Raw genomic sequence first — 17083 nt, forward strand, 5'->3', positions numbered from 1 at the left:
TCTGTCCTTCTGAAATCCAGTATTTTATAGTATTTTTACCTCATTTTATTGCACTTTGCTTTTGTGTGTGTGTGCGTGTGTGTGTGCTTCACATATACTGTGTTTTTTCCAAACTGATGGTTTGTGGCAATGCTGTGTTGAGTAAGTCTGCTGGCACATTTGCTCACTTCATGTCTCTTTGTCACATTTTGGTCATTCTTGTAATGTTTCAAACCTTTTTATTGTTATTATATTTGTTATGGTGATCTGTGATTAAGGATCTTTGATGGTACTACTATGACTCAGTGAAGGCTCAGAAGATGGTTAGCATTTTTTAGCAATAAAGTATTTTTAATTAAGGCATGTACATCTTTTAGAAATAATGCTATTGCACAATCAATAGGCTTCAATAAAGTATAAACATAACTTTCATATTCACTAGGAAGTGAAAAAATTCGAGTGATTCACTGTATTGTAGTATTTGCTTTACTGCGATGGTCTGGAACCAAACCCACAGTAACTCTGAGGTACGCCTGTACATAGTTTTATGGTTTGTGGAAAAGGATCCCCTTTATAAGAAATACTGTATTCCCAAAACCTTTGATTTATTGATCCAAATCTGCATGTGGGCAAAAAGACAACATTTCACCATTTCTGGGGGAATTCAAATGATCAAACTATTGCCAAACAGAAGAAATTTCTTTCAAGTGATAAATGAGAAGAGTAGAAAGAACAAGGGGATTTCTGGAGTTTTCTGGGCAGGGGTGAGGAACAAGAAACAGATTTATGCTGATTGGGGTTACGGATGAAGAGACCTGAAGGAATGTGCTGGAATCTAGATGTGCTCTTATTGTTATGCTGCTGAAATAATGGTATGAGACATGTGAAAAAGTGCAGCAGGACAGAGGAAATAAATAGACCTGATGCCTATAAAGCCATGTCAAGCATTTAATTCAATCCACTGCTGAAATTGACTAGATATCTTTGAAAAGACAAAAAGGTAGAATAGATGGTATTTTTAAAACAGGGAAGAGAAAAACTGTCAGATAATTTCCTGCCTCAGGTACTGTTGGTTGTTGCTAAATTAACAGCACATTTCGTACGTGAGCAAATTATCAAATCTTTAAATACAATTATGGTACATTTTAAAATATCAGTTCTAATTATATTTTCTTTTGACAAAGTAATGATACTTCAAGAAACAGTGATCAGGATTTTTTGGCTGCCAAATCTGAGAACAGAAGGTGGAAAAGGTGCATTTAGATTATCTTACCAAAAGCTGACTAAACTTTATGTAACCTTCTTTCCTCGCCTTTAAAAAAGAAAGGCTTAAAAAAATAGACTAACAACACAAATTTTAATCTTCTTTCAAGTCACTCATTGATTTGTAATTTAATGTTCTTTAGTACAATGGTGGTCACAAGCTGTAACCTGCTTTTTCCTGCACAGTTATGTTTTGTTCATATTTAAAATCACAGGGTAGAGCCGGAAGCTTTTTTTGTTATTAGTCCAAAACAAATGAATTGAACCCTGAGGTCTCTTTTTCCCAAGAGGAAGCAATACAATGCCCTCAGCTTGTACTTCAGACTTCAAAATTTCCAACATTATCTCTTCCCAGGAGTCTGTAACTATTTCTTTACTTCAGAGGTCAGGAGCCCCTGACATGTCCTCTTCCCTTCAACTTAGTCTTAATGAATAAATGTTTTCCTATTCACCTGAATGGGATTCATTTTGCCTCTCTGTGCCTTGAAATTGCTCCCTCAGGATCTTACCGGGCTTGTCGGCAAAATCCTTAGCATAAAGGTATAGGGGCAGCCTACAGCTCCAAGTCTAATATTCCTCAGCTTTATCCGTTTGTTGATAGTTTTTCTTCCCCCATGAGGTAAAAGAGTCCATAAAATGCAAATGCACAATGAATAAACCAAAAAATGCAGATGTACTGGTGAATTGTTTGGCACAAATTTTTCTCTCTCTAGTTCGTGTAATTTTGAATTAAATTCACCAAGAATCTAGCGGTAAGTATTAAGAATGATCTCTATCATCTGAACTAAGGAGAAGGTTACAGAGAAGGGTAGGAGAAACAAAGGTCACATTGATGGGTCCAGGGAGGAAGGTAAGGAAAAAGAAATACAAGACACAGTCTCTGCCCCCAGGAGCCTGGCAGTCTGGAAAGGCACATTTATATGTGTGAAACACTTTAAGAAGGACAGAAAAGAGCATATGAAGTGCCAATTTATGCTGTACTCTGGTTTTTTTAGGTGGGACTGGACATTTTTAATAAGCTTCCCGAAACTTTAGATGCTTCAAGGTTTCAGATGTTCTGTGCTACAGATAGGAAGAATTGAAGCTGACACAAACCTGAAAGTGGAAAAAGAGAAGTGATGCCCAGATTTCAGTTCCAGGAACGTTCATTCTCAGCTGAGAGCAAATCACTGGTCAGCACACCAATGATTTACAAGTAATCCAGAGATCTTGAATTAAATTATTTCCATTCCTATTCTGTTGGAGACCATAAAGGGACAGGTATTTGTGTGTACAGGAATAAACATCCTAGAGCTGGAATGATATGGAAAATGTACAGCAAGTGATAAACTTGGTCATCTTATCTGACTGCTCCTAATCAACTTAGTAAATGAGTCTATTTCATTTTTTAAAACCTCTACGTATCCTTATCTTTTTCTGCTCTGTGTATTTAGAGGTGTTTTATACAACAGAAAAAAACAGTATGCCCATTTTATGGAACTGTCAATTAAGTAGTTTGGTCTGTCCTACCCTGACAAGTCATATACTTTAAAAGATGACACTAAAATTTGAATGACATACTTGTTTTCCTCCTGTTCTGACATTTATGTAAAATTTGTATTCATGACAAACTATAAAGAAGTCCTATGATTCATTTTCTGAAAGTCTAGGGGAGGAGAATCTTGCTTAATCTTATTTGTATTCACTCTTTAATGCAAAGTACAGCCCTAAAAATCTTCTTGATTTATTACATTATTTTATTATGTTTTGCGAGTTGATACCTTACCTGATAGTTAAATGACAAGGCTACATAATTTCTCTCCCAGATAGTTGGGATTAGAAAAAACAATCTCCTTTGGGTGAGAATCACAAATACTGTGTCTGTAGGAAAAATTTCAGTTGATTTCCTGGCTGAATTTCAGAAATTTTTTCTACACACTCTGAAAAATCTAGCACAAGTCCTGAAAAATACAATTAACATTTTTTTGTCTTCAGGTTTACCTACCAAAAACAGTTACTGACAGTGCTAAGCAGATCAACTATGTAACAAAGAAGAATTCAAGGAGGCAAGTTCTCGAGATACCTAAACTCCCCAAAGTCATAAATCAGTCATCCAGGAAGCATCACGGAATTAAAGTATCCAGGGAGCTGTACAGCAAATGGAAACAGTAGTGTACTAACTTAAGGGCATTCTAGCCTTCTAATAAGCCTAAACACACCATCTTTTCTACACTGGTTCCTAACATGTGCTTCACACTGAGCAGAGGACCTGGTACAGCTTCCCTGCTTAAAACTCTTTCTTCCCTGGAAATCTTGCCCAAGAAGTCTTCCCAGGCCTGATCACCTATGCGTGTGGTGACCTTTCTCTTACTGTGAGTTCCTACCACACCTAAGAACTCACCCTGCTCTTTTTTTATCAGGTGCTTGCCTTGGAACCTTTCTCAAATAACTCCATGATTTCTGTCTCATGCTAGACTGTCTCTGTCAAGGACAGAGAGAAATTTTTACATCTTTTGCATTCCTCACAGATCCTAGCAGAATCTCAGCCCAGCAGCCATCATTCAATAAATGCTTCTAAAATAATGAAGGAGTAAACAGAACACAAGAACCCATTCATAACCCTGAAGCCCCAGTATTCTAGTAATCAAAAGGGGAAATAATTGCTTCTATTCATGCTCAATGTACAATTGAAAAAGTCTACTCTACAATACATTTTGATTTGTTTGACTTTCTGTGTATTTCATACTATCAACTTGGGTGGTGACAGACAATGACTTCCTTCTGATTTTATCACTTTGCTTTGCTGCTCCCCATTAGCATTAATATACTTAGGAGATTTCCTACTGAAAAAAGATGTACAGTTGGCCTTGGTGTTGATTTAAACAATGATCAACTATCAGTAATACCATGTGGCTCAACGTAAGAACTCCTCTTTAAAGATTTTATCAGTGTCAGTCCCGTCACATCAACTGTGATGTGTGTGTGTGTGTCCATGTGTGTCCCTCCCTGGGGGGCAGGAGATTGGGTGAGGAAATTTGAAAATTGGCAGAGAAAGAAATTCTGAGAGAGAAATGAAATAATCTACTCAAATACAACTTCGCCTGCTTATAAAATTAAAAAACAAAAACAAAAACAAAAACAGATGAACTTCTGGTCTGAGTTTTGTGAGCTTTGTTGTTGTTGTTTGTTGCTGCTTGCTTGTTTGTGTATGTTGTTTTGCTTCCCTGAAGGATTTCCATATTCCATCTTTTCCCGTAGAATACAAATCAAAACCTATTGGAGGAGAATTCATGAAAGAGAAGGTCTAGAGGTTCCAGAGCTCCAATGGGGAAGACTTGGGAGCTGTGGGAAGGAAAGGCACTGACTCACATCAAGCTAACCAGAGCAGACATGCTCTAATGTTGGGCTATCTCTACTGATCTGACAATTTAACGTTGCTTGGTGCTTATATGAGTGCTCTGGCTGTGAAATTGCCATTAATGGGTTGCGAAACCTGTTTAAGTAGCTATCAGTAGTAATAGGTTTTTCTAATTCACGGTATCTGTAAGCTCCTAAAGAAGAAACCTATTCAATGATGATATGATAAAGATAATTTTTGCTTTGAGGATTTTTTTAAGTAAATAAAAATGTGTTCAATTTAGCTTTGTTTCCTAACAGACTCATTATGCTCTTTTTCTTCAAGTTATACTGTCATAAAATTACTGTTAATATATTTATGGATAACCAAAAATGCTATTTGCTCTCATGGGGTTTTTTAATCATTTAAGCCAACTGTATTATGATTACTTTAATGATCTTTGAATTCATTCTATGTCCTATTCCAAGAAGAGTATTTATTAGAATTGTGAAACTTCATTCTTTTATTGTGTCTGATTACTGTCTATGCAAAACTCAAAACAGTAAACCAGGAAAACAGAGAAAAATAGAAACTTCTATTTAATAAAAGGGAAAATAATTTAGCAATTATCCTGTTAAAATGAAACAGAGAAAAGATGAATAAATTGATGATTTTTAAAGGAAAGAACATCTTCACCTGCAAATAAATACACAAATGTAAATCAAAATAATTTTAAGGTGCCATTACACAGTTACTAAACTAGCAAAAAGGAAATAAAATTTAAAAATCAATATTGGAAAGGTTAAAGGAAATGAGAAAGGCTGGGGGCTCTGCAAATTGTTCACTCTTTCTGAAGAGCAATCAGGCATATGTGATAAGATCTATAAAATTAAGGGCAGAAACTGTATCTTTTTTATCTTTTAATAATCATCATCACGTGCCCAGAAAATAGCATGACTTCTGATATATCTCAGAAAATGAATAAATATTTGATGAAAGAATGAGTGAATGAAATGGCTCCTGCCCATTAACTTGTTAAGTCCCCTTTGGGGAATGTGGACAAAAGAATTAACCTAAAAGAAAATTAAGACTTTTTTACAACTACTCATAGGAGTAAAAAATTGGAGAGATTATATATGCCCAACAAAAGAGGAGTATACAAGCTTGATTAAATGTTACCTGCAGCATGATTACAGAACATGATTAAGCAACAACAAACATTAACTCTGTACATGAGTTAATATTAGGTATCCTTGTGGGGACTGAGGGAGTGAAGTGGACAGACCAAAGAAGGGAGTCCAGGTGGGTTCTGTTTAGGCGTGAGATAAGAAATATCAATTATCCAATGAAAAAAATAATGAAACTGACCAAAATCATTCTAGGAGGTCCAGTACTGACAGTACAGAAATACTGACATTTGAAACAGAAAACTCCTGATCTTTCAGAACAGGATGGAAGGAAGAAGTGGAGCATCTCCAGGCACCACATTACCTGCCTATTATAAAGAGTTCTTTATCTTTGATTACCTACCCCTATAGACAAAGCAATTTTAAAGATATGGAAAGATTTCCAACTGAAAACTAAAATCTTACTGCTTGGAAGCTATGACCCATAATCAACTCATGACTGAATATCTCTTTTAAAACAACTTGACTTTGAGTCTGTATTAAGCCAGGTCTTATGTGCTGCAAAGAAGGCATTTACAGAGAAAACACAGCAAGGTTGCAAAGGCTCATCGCTAAATGTTAACAGTGACATATTTAAAGGGATACTGACTTTTTTTTCAATCAGTTGATATGTTGAGGTACAACAATGGAGCTGGAGGCCAATTTTCAATTGATTTAATGTTGTTATAATTCCCAATATTCAAATAAATTTAGACAGAATTTTTTGACATAAATATAATAAAAATGTTTCAGTCTAACAATAATGGGACACTAAATGTCATCAAAATAATTAGGCCTCTCATGGTTACCCTGTATATTTTAGTTCAGTCATTCGAATAGCAAAAGAAAAGGAATAGATAGATTAAAATCATTTTGTATATGACATATTAGAATTAATAATAGCATAAACATTTCTTCACAATGTTTGACAAGTACTAGCCTGTCAATATTCCACAATAATACACTAAATAATAATTTTTAAATCACTTCTAATGCCCAGACAACAATTCCTGAGTCCATTTAAAGAAGATACAATATTTTACTCTATTTCTTCAGTAAGTTCATGCAGGTAATGACAAATGTTACATCTTTTGTTTATCTTTACTAATCTACAGCAAGTCATGAAATTAGTTTAGCCCAGCTTTAAATACACAAATCAGAGGTTTAAGATAAAACATTAAGAAAAGCAAAAACATTCATGAAATTAGACTTCAGAGCCTTCAATATCCTGGATTTTCGTTCATGTTAGGTTTGTTTCCTAGGGAGGGCAGTTTACTTGTTCCAATCTCCAGTAGATCCAGAAAGAAAGGGAAATTTCTGTTATTTTAGTATTTGACTCCCATTTGAATAAAAAAAAAACCATGATTTACTCCAAAAGTATCCCAAATTGCATGGTTTATAAAGACTGAGAATACATTCAAGAAGTCAAGGGTAGGAGGAGTCATCTTAGTTAGGCCTCAACTGCAGAGAACAGAAACCATTCCAGCATCTTTACTTCAAGGAATGGATTTAGTGCCGGGAATTAGGGCCTTACATCATTGCTGGAAGGGGCTAAGGAGGAGTGACTCCCAAAACACTGCCACAGAACTGTCCTGCCAAAGAATCTTTACCACTGCTGCAACCAGGAAGCTATGCCCAGGATCACACTATAATTAGCCATAATCTGGGGAACAGAAGCCTGTTACTGCTTGGAAGCTATGACCCATAATCAACTCATGACTGAATATCTCTTTTAAAACAACTGGACTTTGAGTCTGTATGAAGCCAGGAGTATTGCTCCAAGAGCCTACACCTCCTAATTGATCTGCACTAGCAAATGGGTATTACATTTCCAAATACCAGTCTCCTGCAGGTGCTCATAATTGCCAGAACTTAAACTACATGGGGACTTCTGGCTGCAAGGGTGTCTGGGAAGTGAAGTGTTTAGCCTCCCAGCCTCTGTAGGACAGGAAAAGCATGCTGCAGGGAGATGGAAACATATGTTAAGAGAGACAATCACCATATCTGCCACTGATACTAGTACTACTACTACAGATAATACTACGGTTCTTCTACCCTGCTAAAGCCCTATAACATTTGATGATTCTTGCTTCAGCGTTTAACTATTTCTAGGAAAATGAAGATCATACCAGGACATGTCGCAAGAATATTCATCTCAAATTCAGTTGGACTTATTTTTAGAGATATGTATTTTTCAAATAAATTACAAAAAATAAGACTACAGCTAAGGATCTTGGGGTTTTGTTTTTTAATATGGTTAAGTGAAAAAGAACAGAATACAAAAGAGAATTACAGAGTGGTTACAGAAATGTTATGATGTTTGTATATGCAACGAAAAATAGCAAAAGTGAATATAAGTGAAAAACACAGTATTTCTGAGCAGGAAAAGATCACCAAATCCAGTTCCTTACCTTATAGTTGAAAGTACAAAAAAGTGGTTGCACTGGAAACTCAGCCCCATCATGTATTAGCTTTGTGACCTTGATAAAATTATTTCATATCTTTTAGCCTTAGACTCACTTCCTAATCAAATTTTTAAAGGAGAGAATATGGTAACACCATATGATAGGTCTGTTATGATGGTTAAATAAGACAATGATATATTGTATGCTTGCTATTTCTTCAATTATAGGATGCACATTTTATGATTTCTGAAATCTGGAATTTTTTACATTCTATTATTAAAAAACTTGAATGCATCCATGCAGGAGAATAATTGTCACTGCCAGGCACCAACAGTATCTGTTTACCCAACTGTCACTTCAACTGAGGTTGTTGGTTTTTGTGGGGAGGAAGCTGTATGATTGAATGTTTCACAGCATTGTATCTTTTATTGTTCCTTAAAATGCTTTCCAAAAATTACACTAGTATAAGGCTTTGGGGAAAAAGGTAATTGTATAAAAGTTAATTTAAAGCTAGGAGTTGTTGGTATGTCTGTCTAGTTTATAGAGGGTGAAAGGCTGTCACAAAGCATTGATCATTTATTTAGCAAAAGCATCCAGTTAACTTTCAAATGATGTTTAATGTCCAAGAAGACAGTTTCATTTTAAAAAGTGAAACTATAAGTTAACTAAATACTCACACCAAGAAATCAGGTACTTTTTGATATGACTTAAATGTAATCCTAGAAGGGCTTTAAAAAGATCATAATCCCAAATACTGATGTCAGAGAGTCAGAGCTTACTGGAGTGCTGGGCATGAGTGTGACCAGACAAAATGATTTTTTTTAATTTAGTTTTTAGATTGTTGATTGTTTACATAGTCTAGATTCAAACTGTGGTTGTAATACAATAAAAGAAAAAAAATGAGGTCTATCATTTCAGAGTTTGTTTCCTTTTTTCTTCCTTTTTTTATTCCAAAAGTTGTTCTTAAATCAATAGCAAACTGAGGCTACTTGAAGGTCATAGTATGGGAGGTGAGCAGCTGCTAGTGTTAAATCCACTTCAATGTTCCTATATTCCCAAGACTTTAGATTCTTTTCTCTGTATTTTGCCAAGGGATTTTGAACATCAGCTTCATTGAGTATAGGCCACACAGGTTTCAATCAATAACCAGCAAACAGGTTGAGCACTCCAAGCTACTCAATATAGCACACTTTCTTCACAGAAATAAATTCAGCTCAGTTTGTGTTTCTTCTTTTTCTCTCCAATATAGGCCCTCAGAATTCACATCTATATATATTCTCAGGTCTCATATGCGTTTGCAAAGTATTTTAAGCAACTTTCTCTGTTGTCTTATAATCAAGTTGATTATCCAGGTAATAATTAGAAACTAAGACCCAAAGAAGCAGAACCACTTGACTCAGATCACACAATTAATGACAAACCCCAGTAAGGCAGATCTCACACAGGCTCTTATCGTCCAGGCCCAGTGACAGAGGTGGTCCTCTCAGCCACCCCTGAAAGAGAACGGGGCTCTGTTCCCTGACCTCCAGTCTCCATCAGATAACTGCTTCTTGTATTTCTCCAACTTTTATTTTTATCACTAAAATTCTCCTCTATCAAATCACTGTCAAAGCTACTTGCAGTGTCAATTTACATCTGATTTATTTCCTAAAAATATCTTGAGCCCTCTTTAAGTGTTAGAAACAGTGCTGGGCATAGGTGACAGAATGACCAATAGGAGAGATAAATCTCTACCCACAAAGAAGATACACATTAAAATTTTTTTCTAGACTTCAAAACTCTTACAATTTTTTTCTAGACTTCAAAACCCTCTACATTCATTCTGTTGTTCATTAGCGGTGGTTTTAATTTTTTTAAGGCAAGAAACAAAAATTATGGTTTAGGCTTATGTAAAATTTTCATTTTTCTACCCCTCTGTATTTATTTATTAGTCACTTATGGGTCAGAAAGAATCATAGTTTTGGCTTCCAATAAAAGGGACAATCAGTGAACAAGCATTTTGAAAACTCAAAAAAGGCAAATACAATTGGTTCTCTTTGTTCATGGTAACTCTGTTCTACAAAGTCACTGCAAACACTGAAATACTGGTTGCTTCTAGGAGAAATACAGGTTTAGACTCCTGATCACAGTATTTTCATCAACCAGTCAATGCGTAACCTTGTTTTATGTGTGTTTCAGTTTTAAATATACATTGTTGACTCATTACTGTATAAATCACGACCAAAATACCAGAGTGAAGTTTACCCCATATATTTTCTCCATAAGGCACTTTGCAGCCTTCTTGTGCATAGAAGCACTAGATAGCACTTTAGCGCTAAGCTTAGAGACCATTTTAAATTGCCAACAAAAAGTAGAAGAATGCAGTAAACATGGTACTAAAAAGACCAAGTAAAGAACGTGTGTTTACTGTATGAGAACTGAATCAAGAGGGCAGAGTGTTGGCCTTGTTTGACCTCAGCTGGGAATGTGTAGATGGATCAACTCAGATTTTTCTCACATATGTCCATGAATGACCTCAAAACTGCCACGAGTATTGATTTTAGGGTTACAAAAAACTTCTAGTGAATAGAAGAATTTATATAAACGAAACCCATGAAAAATGTAGATTAGCTGTATCTGTCCTGGATAAAAGGTAAGTGGAACTTCACCCTAATTCTGCAGTTTCTCATGAAATCTATATATAGCTAATACATTTAGGGTAATCAAGAATACTGAGATACTGAGTGATGGTGCATTAAAAGGACAAGAAAAAGATACACAATTGCCGAGATAATTTAAGCCCCATTCTCTTTTCTAATGGCCTAGCACACAGCAGCAGTCATAAATATTTGTTGAATGAATTAATGGAGTTGAGAACACAGTTTCCTTTGCCTACAGTACATGAAGCTAGTTACAAGGCTGGTGGACTTGGAATGTACAACGAAATCTCATTATCTGGGCCTCCCCCAAATTTGCAATTCACAACATCAGGAAAAAACACCTGGGTGAATTTTAAACTTAGACGTTTCTTTAGAAAGGAATTCACAAAATATCTTTAGCTGTAAAGGAAAAATCTTCAAAAAAGACCTCAGAAATCAGATGATAAGCTTGCAGAAAATATGTTAGATATACCTGTTTAAGTATAAAATGCTTATTCAATTAACTCTGATTTTGTTTTCAAAGGGACAACTTTTTAAAATCTTCATTAGTCTAGTTCCTTTTTCTGTGTGAACTTTGGAAAAAATAAAATGCCATTAAAAAAATTATGATGAAAACATTCTGCTAACTTAGATTCAATTACTAACTCCTGACCTAGAAAATGAATCATATTCTATATGATCTCTATACACTGACATTTGATGAGTCTGTGATTTGTCCATGTCAGTGAGAGCATATTCACCCTGACCGTGCATATCTATCTAAGTCTTCATCCTCTGCCCAGAGACTGCCTCCTCTTTGTCTTTAGCCTGTGTGTGGAGATACATATAGAAGTATTTTCTCCTCCTCCTTTTCTTTCTCTTGTTACTCTTCCTCCTTTCCAGATTTGAGATTAGTTCTAAAAATGTATATCCATTTCCAAAATCCTAGCCACATTTCTAGTTTAAAAAGAAGAATTACAAGTCTCAAATTTGGTACCATCTGTAGTCTATGGGATTAATTCATATTAAGAAAAAACATTTTCTTTTATTGGACACATATACGTCATCACAACAATCCAGAAAAGTAAGTGGTGATCATATCCCCACTCTATAGGTTACAAAAATGCAACTGGCTTAGAAAAGCTAAGAAACTTGCTTGAGGCCTCACAGTTAGGAAGGAGAAGAACTGACAAAGGTGGCAAAGCCATTAATTTAACTGTTATGCTCTTCTGCCTCCGGACAGACATATGACATGGGCATTAAAGGGATGCCTGATCCCAGTGCTTCATTAACATTCCTCCACCTACAGGGAATGTCGTGATTTTATCTCCTCTTAACGTATTCCTTACAAGGTTGTTTAAGTCCTTTAAAATATTAAATATTTAATTAGTCCTATTATAGCTTCTCCCTGAGGCAAATAGTTAGCCTCTATAATTGTTCTGTTGGTTAAAAAGAAGAGCAAAAGGAAGCTTGAGCATAAATTAACAATAATAAAACAGATCACTAAATTTCATGCCTGGAGATTAACGTGGATAACTTGCTTCGAGTAAAACTGTAAGGTGATTATTAAGATCAGTCTTTACAGATGACCTTAGTCATTACACTTTAACTGGGTCTCCACATACCCAAAATGACCAGTGATTCCATTAAACATAAGGTTAGCATTCTCATCCATTATTTCTCAAAGTGTCCACCAAAGACTCTTGCATCAGAATCCCCTGGAGGTTTTGTGTAAAATGGAGATTTGGGTACTTAACATTAATTATCTTTCTGCACTTTTAGCAAGCATTTACAAGTGTAAAACATCAACCAGTTTCTTAGGGCTGTGTCCTTATTCATAAAACAAATGTATAAAACATTATTTCTCCTTAAATAATAGTTAACAGGGTTTTATTCCCTTACCAGTCTGGGAAACACCTTGAGACTTGAGACCATGCTTTATTTAATAGTTACTCCACTGCTTAGCAAAGAAACCGGAACAAAACTGGGCCTCAAAATGGTTTACCTTAAACATGGTTGACTCGATTTTTCATTTAAAAAAAATCTGCTTTCAGCTATATATATATATATATATATACATATATATATATATATACACACACATGTAGCCATCGTCTTTAATAATCACCCATAACAATTCTGGAAAAGATACTTGAGATTTGCTTCTTTTGTTATAGGGTTTTCAACTAATCTATCTGCTTGCAAAAAAAAAAAAAAAAAGGTCTCCTCCATTATCTAATCAGAAGAGGTTTACAACAGTGAGAGTTCCCACAAAGAAGAGAAAAATGCCTTTCACAATGGGATGTCAACATTCCTGTCAACATGCCTGGTATTCTAATCTTCTAAGCCTCCTCAAACCAACAGCAGAACATTTTATTACTTTACACACTCATCTGAAAATCCAGACTTGATTGCCAAAAAGCCCACTTCAGAAATATCTAATGCAAGAGGGAGGCTCGGTCCAAAGGACATATTAAATCACACAATTACATAAGGCTCTTAAGCTCTTGATACTGTACTCGGTTGTTTAACAATCGAGAAACAATATACTACCATCATACCATTTTGATTCCCTCCCCAGCATCACTTCACAAAATCTGAATTTCATTTTTTGAAGACTGACATGAGAAAAGTATGTTTTTTAAATGCTTTTCATTTTTTGCAAAAATTTGACATTATATATTATGCTATCTTATGAACTTTTATAAAAAGAGACACCTAATATATTCCTCTTAGTATTCAGTAGCAGGAAGATATGTTTCTCTCCAAAGGAACATGAATGAATCTATTTATCCTACTCTGAGAATTCAGCAGCCTCTTACACTTCCCTGTTTGACTTCACCACCCAAAAGAGGAGAATTACATTCAGTTTTCAACTGTAGCAACTAATGCATTTTATACACATGATATAAGTATGTTTCAGCTTCTTAAACTAGTTTCTATAATTTTTCCTTTTAGCTTGCCTATTTTAAATAGGTCTTATCACTGCAAGTTACTTTTAATGTTTTGAATCAGAAGACAAGGAAAAAGGCAAATTTTTTTCAAGAAATAAACAAGCAAAGGTAAGTCTGGTGAGAAATGTGACAAGAAAATTACCCAGATACATGGAAAGATCAAACAGTAAGGACAGAATCAATTTTTCTTGTTTTATAGCCAGAAGGCCATTTTAACTAACAATAATACCACCAAGACAGATCACTAAGAAATGTCACAGAAGCCAGCACAACACATGACCCTTGTTAGACTAGCTCAAAGCCAGATGCAGAAACAAACAGCTGAGGAATAATGACAAATGATCTAATCTGTAATTAGGTAAAAATCATAAAGTCCCAAAGATGAAAAGCATCTTAAACAGATTTTTTTTCAGTTTAAGTAATACTTAACTACCTGAAAGTATTTTTTAAGAATAGTACAGTCCCTTCCCAAGTTTTAATCTGGATACAAGTCACCTGACTATCTTGAAATGCAGATACAGATCCCATGGTACTGTCAGAGCAGGCACATAGCTGGATATGAGCAGAGAGAGGAAGGCACGAGCAAAATGGCAGGAAACCAAACACCTTGTGAATGGGGGGTGGGGGTCCTTGGATAGACAGAGAAAAGTAGCAACCACCAAACTGATAAGAAATCACACATTTTGGAGTGACAAGTATCCTGCAGGCAGGAAAAGAAAGGTAGGAAAAGGCAGGAATCTCCAGCATCCAAATGTAATCTTTTGCTCATTATAATAAAATTAGCCTTGTGTATTAGGAGGGCCCATAATGCACTGGCACTTCTGATCCAGACTAAATAAGGACAAAAATCCCTCCTCCCCTCAGGAAGATGGAGCTAGGGTGGAAATCAGGGCATATGACCTCAAATCCCTCCCTCTCCAATGAATATTCCACCCATTCATTTTTACACCCTATGTACCAATTTGCCAAAGAAACTCAGCACAGCTGTTCACCTGAGTCTGCCTGCTTGCCCCTTGAGAGTGTCCTATCCATTAATAAATCTTAATTTTACTTTGTTGACTTCCATGTCTTGTCTCTGAATTCTTTCTGGGACAAGATAAGAACTTAATCACTGGCAACAGTACTAGAGCCCAGGATTCTGCAATTTAATACAGTCCCAGGAGACACTGAGGCAGCTGGTCCAAGGACCACACTGAAAAGTGCTGCCTTGAAAGCTGGACATGACTGAATCCATTCCAGCTTTACCACTTCAAAGCTGTGATACTGGTGAAGTCCTTTAACATCTCAGACCTTCAGTTACCTTATCAGCTGTGTAGGGATAACAATATCCACCGTGAACAGCCCTCAGGAGGATTTAAAAACATATCTGCATGGTCAAATTAAGCATTTGATATATATTCTTTCAGTGAGAAGACTGTCTTCATTATGACAGGACATCACCTTAGGATTTGGGATGTTATACTTTGTAATTAAGTATAAATATATGCAAGATGAAAACCCAGATTCGATAAAATAAATTTTACACATTAAAGGTAGATGTGTGTGTATGTGTATAGAAGTGAAGTTACATTTGAAAAAGTTTAAAGTTTCACTCCCCCATACTGATTATTACATAACCAAAATCTAGGATACTATGCAAATTTTTATCTAGTAACCAAGAATCTCTAAGTAAAGTAAAATGATCACGGCCTGGAAGTAACTGAGAAAGAAGAGATCCCTATCTGAGAGAAAAGACTGACGGCAAAAGCAAGAAATTCAACGGTATTCTCAAACCCACGGTTAATTTACATGACTCTTAAAGCCAAGTTCTAATCTTTTCATTCTAAAAAAAAAATAAAGTAGTGATTAAATCAGCACAAAATGGGTTTTGTCAACTTCACTTTTTGTGGAGCCAAGCAAGACGTAAATCACCAAATAAACAGATTTTCTAAGATTACACAGAACAATATTAACAACCTAGGCAACTAATTAAGAAACGTGTTAGTGTTGACAAGAAAATTGTTACCGAGAAAGCTTTCTAACAGCCCTCATGACAAAATTTTTGCTGGCTTTTCAGCTGATTTTTGACATCAGGTTATATTAAAGGTCCAGGAAAAATATTTTTTCTGCTTTGAAAAATCAAACCATCGCCCGAAATAGACAGAAACCTTGGAGAATTTCATCCTAACGAGCAGAAATGGTGATATTTTTCTACACCTAAACCATGATGAAATCTCTAAAACTGCACAGCCAGGAGCACAAGCCTCAGGAGACTAATAATACTTTAACATTTCCTGTTCACATGTGAATGCTAACCCCACTCTCTGAAGAGAACCCCCAAAATGGGATTCATGAAGATTAAAGCCATATTACTATAGAAATGGGAAATGTATAAGGATGCTTCCTATAAAATGAAAATACTGCCCAAGAATGGGTCTCCAATGAGTTCTCTTTACATCTATTCTTTTGCAAAGTTATATCGCACTGGTGAAGCACTTTCATAAAGGCCATATAAAATTCTTAAGTAGCTGGGACCAGCTGCTCTGCTGCCAAAGTAATCCCTCAGGCTGCTGTCAATGTGTGTACCCCCGATGAATGCCCACTCGTGGAATAAGAATACAGCCCTGGTAATGGAGACGGACAGGAGACATTTCAGAATCTCAGCGTCTGGGAAAGCAGAAGAGGCTCCTGCAAAACACAGCTTCTGACTGGGGTTGTCTTGTCCTTGGATCAAAAGTCTTACCTGGTTAAGTCCCTTGAAGACTGTGATTTTTAATGGCTTTTTTCATGACTACAAAAAAAAAAAAAAGAGTTACATAAAAACCAGAAAGTGCTACAGCTGCATTTTTTGGCTGTTTTTTAATAGGCAATATTTTTTAAAGGTTGCTGATAAACCACAATATTCAGATTAATGATTAATGACTGGGACTGCTTGGTCTAAGGGAATGAAAAGGAGAGATGTGAGGATGGAGTAAAGTATGCGGGGAAAAAAATGAGGAATAATAGTAGGAGCCAAAAGTTACATGGTCCTTGTGTATCTTATCTCATATGATCCTCCTATGAGTGAGTAAATTTTACATGACCCCAGTTTTACAAAGGAGGATACTGGGGCATAGGTGGTTAAAGAGCTTCCATGAAGCTCCACAATGCAATCTGATTCCAGGCTGCTTGGCTCTTAAACACTACACTTTACTGCTTCTTGTTTGCTGGAGTATTGCTGGGTGCTGGTCACATGCCAGTGCTCAATAAATATACATGAAATGAATGAGAGACTTCACCATCCCTGAAGCCATCATGTCCTTGACATAACATCTTGAAGGGTAATAACTGTTTTATTCATCTTGTCCTAATCCCCAACACCTAGCACAATGCCAGTTACATACAGTAGATGTGCACAAGTTGT

General features: G+C 35.9%; 1 protein-coding gene across 10 annotated transcripts in view; it reads right to left on the reverse strand.

The window, feature by feature from the left end:
* The window catches only part of ZNF804B (zinc finger protein 804B), a 775441-nt gene that overhangs the window by 745559 nt on the left and 12799 nt on the right, over positions 1–17083 (reverse strand). For 7 of the 10 annotated variants that reach the window (XM_072965052.1, XM_072965053.1, XM_072965049.1 and 4 more), the window contains exon 2: positions 16424–16471. The gene's annotated coding sequence lies outside the window, so the exon portion shown is untranslated. Of the gene's footprint in view, positions 1–16423; positions 16473–17083 lie in introns of those variants that run through there. The other 3 variants (XR_012074529.1, XR_012074528.1, XR_012074530.1) reach the window with 1 other exon arrangement.

This window comes from Vicugna pacos, chromosome 7, assembly GCF_048564905.1.
Source record: "Vicugna pacos chromosome 7, VicPac4, whole genome shotgun sequence".
Taxonomy (NCBI): Eukaryota; Metazoa; Chordata; class Mammalia; order Artiodactyla; family Camelidae; genus Vicugna; species Vicugna pacos.